The sequence below is a fragment of the Oryctolagus cuniculus genome, chromosome X (genome assembly GCF_964237555.1).
Source record: "Oryctolagus cuniculus chromosome X, mOryCun1.1, whole genome shotgun sequence".
Taxonomy (NCBI): domain Eukaryota; kingdom Metazoa; phylum Chordata; class Mammalia; order Lagomorpha; family Leporidae; genus Oryctolagus; species Oryctolagus cuniculus.
Window position 1 is genome coordinate 60,094,150 of NC_091453.1, and position 3,515 is coordinate 60,097,664.

General features: G+C 38.4%; 1 pseudogene; it reads right to left on the reverse strand.

Annotated features, from left to right (window-relative positions):
- Nucleotides 1-234: 234 nt before the first annotated feature.
- Nucleotides 235-725, reverse strand: LOC108175419 (cytochrome c oxidase subunit NDUFA4 pseudogene; annotated as a pseudogene).
- Nucleotides 726-3,515: the final 2,790 nt, after the last annotated feature.

Sequence of the window (3,515 nt, forward strand, 5' to 3'; positions counted from 1 at the left end):
GATTATACTTTATAAAAGAAATTTAGATGTGATTTTTAGCATTTTCTTCATAAGGATAACAAAATAATTTGAAGTAATGAAAGAAATACAGATTTGCAAGACAATATATAGTAAAAGGAGAGAAAAAAACTTAGGATTCAGCCTTTTCTTTTTTTTTTTTTTTCAAGAAATTCCATCATTTACTATTTTCAGGTTATAAAGGGGAGTATATTTTCAACATTAAATAGTGACACATTCCAAGTTTCACATATTTATTATTCAGTGTAATAAACTCCAATAAATCAACATGACTGCATGCATTTAGAGGAGAAATATTTCCTGGTTAAGTGGAAAATTGTGTGGATGGCTTCTGGAAGACCTTCATTCTAAGCAGCTTTAGAGTGAAACATTTCATTTAGAAGTCTGGACCTTCTTTCTTCAGTTTGCTGTAATCCACATTCACTGAGTAGAACTTGTATTGATCATTGGGACTCAGTTTGTTCCAGGGTTCTAGGTTATTCTTTCTGTCCCAACTGACATCTGGATTGAACAATGCCAGACGCATGACATACAATGCAGCTCCAGTACCTCCTGCTCCAATAAATATGAAGAGGGGGATCAAGCTTGGGTGCTTCTTAGCCTGACCGATGATCTGGCGAAGCATAACTGCAGCAAAACTCCCAAGTCCGCAACGACAGACAAACCCGGAACGTCAGGACTACACAGTCTCCACACCACGGCAGTGAGGACTTAGCCTTTTTTCTTCAGTAATATTGTGTGAGTAGGACCTTGTGATGGACATGGAGAAATAATTTAAAGGCTACCAGGAATCTGAGATGTCAAAGAAGCCCAGGAAAAGTAATAATCCTAGAAGGTATTCATGATCTGATTAATTTTGTTTTTCTTTTAAATAAGACAAAGCCATACTAAATCTCACTCAAAATAATTATGAGAATACAACTGTGATCTTATTGAGAATTGTTAATATGGATATTATTGGTGAACTTACTAAGTCTAACATGTGGAAGGAATTAAGAAATTGTAATTAAATGAATACTAATCATTCTGGTTAATTTTAAGGAGGAAGAAAGCTATGGTCAGAGACCATAGTTGAATTGTCTTATAGGAGTTTTCTGTTTCCATAATGAAGGGGAGTTAAAGGAGATGGACAGGAGTGTGATGGGAAGGTCACAAATAAAGGAGATTGCATTTCCAATTAATTATAAAATGCTCTAGAGATCAAGAAAGAAGGAGATATCATTAGGTTAAACCAAGTAGAGACATGATTTTTCAAGTTAAACAGAAGCTGAATCACTAATGGGTAAGAATGCAGGAATATTTATATACTACATGACAGTGACTTGAGGTATTTATTCAAATTACCTTATTCATGTGTATCAGTGGCTATTCATATATGTAGAATATGAGGGGGAAATGAGGATTTGTGGGATTCAAAAGGCTGAGGAAAATCTGAAATATCTATGAACCATGAAAGAATGAGTATACCTTGAATATAAAGGTAAAACAGAATGCCAGATAATTTTGAAATTCACTGGGGAATTTCAGACAGTATAATTAAATCTAGCCAAAATTGTATTTGTGTGCTGTGACAGATGCAGACATAATAAGGTGGTTGATATTTTTAGTCATCTTGTGTTGGGATCTTGATTCTATGATGTGAAAAGGTTTGAGGTATTTTTTTTTTTAAGATTTATTTATTTATTGGAAAGTCAGAGTTACACAGAGAGAGGAGAGGCAGAGAGAGAGAAAGAAGTCTTCCATCCACTGGTTCACTCCCCAGCTGGCTGCAACAACTGGAGCTCCACCGATCCAAAGTCAGGAGCCAGGATCTTCTTCCTGGTCTCCCATGAAGGTGCAGGGGCCCAAGGACTTGGGCCATCTTCCACTGCTTTCCCAGACCACAGCAGAGAGCTTGATCGGAAGTAGAGCAGCCGGGATTTGAACTGATGCCCATATGATATGCTGGGACTGCAGGCGGCTTCTCTACCCATCATGCCACAGTGCCAGCCCCAGGTTTGAGGTATTGAATGAATAGCTAATATACAAATGACAAAGCTAGTATGGAGATTAAGAAATGCGTATCAGTCATAGTCACAGTGCTTCAGAACCAATGCAATTATTTTGTCTTTTTGGAATCTTGGAGTAAGTTTTGTAATCCAACCCTGGCTTATGGAATATTATCTTTTTTATGTTTTACATTTGGTTATTAGCATTGTTTTATATAGAATTTTAGAGATGACGAATGCTTTTTATACATAAATTATGAAATGAATTAATGACCCTGCTGGTGATAACTACTAGAACTGAACTCCATATGTAATTCACTAAGATATCTGAAAGAGTCAACTAAATTTGTCCCAAATAAACTATCTCACTCCATATCTGATGAGTCTCTGTCATATGCAGGTTGTGAAACACAGAATAATCATCTGGTTTTTTGTTTTTTGGTTTTTGGTTTTTTTTGTTTGTTTTTGTTTTTTTTTTTTTTTTTTTTTTTTTGCTGTGCAAGGTTTTATTTCTTGATCTGTATGATCAGTCAAACTAAACGCTCCAGTAAGGAGTGGTTCGTAAACCATTATACCCACAATTAAAGAATTTTTTTTTATTTGACAGGTAGAGTTATAGATAGTGAGAGAGAGAGAGAGAGAGAGAGAGAGAGAAAGGTCTTCCTTCCATTGGTTCACTCCCCTAATGGCTGCTATGGCCGGCGCTGCGCCGATCCGAAGCCAGGAGCCAGGTGCTTCCTCCCAGTCTCCCATGTGGGTGCAGGGACCCAAGCACTTTTGCCATCCTCCACTGCCCTCCCAGGACACAGCGGAGAGCTGGACTGGAAGAGGAGCAACCGGGACTAGTACTTGGCGCCCCTACAGGGACTAGAACCCCGGGGTGTCGGCACCACAGGTGGAGGATTAGCCAAGTGAGCCACGGCGCCGGCCCAATTAAAGAAATTGTAAACTACTTTGATAATATGTCTAAGCCAAAGGGGCAGAGATAGTGGTCAATATATGGGTGCTTCCTAAATCTCACCTGTGTCGCCAGAATTACTGAAGTCAGGAAGAAGCAGGGGTTCAGTGTCAGAGTATATCACAGTGTGGACTCAAAAGGGCTGAGATGCCCTGGAGAATTCCTGACGGTAGAGCTAACCAAGAATGATTAAGTGAGAAGCCCAAGAATAGTGTCCTTGGTTATGGCATCAAGAATACTCGAAACAGTCATGCTTTTCTTTCCTTTTTTTTTTTTTTTTTTAGAGATTGTATGTATTTATTTTGAGAGGCAGAGTTTTAGAGAGAGGGAGAGATAGAGAGAAAGGTCTTCCATCTGCTGGTTCAATTACCAAATGGTCACAATGGCTGGAGCTGGGCATTCTGATATAAGATTTGAGTGTTCCAGTTGGCAACTTAACCACTTGGTTATTTTTATCCTAATATCTGGGGCCCCTGAAATCTAAGTTCTGCAAACAAATTTATTTTCATTTTTCATCCAGATGCAGTCTGTCAGCTATCCATTCCCATTTA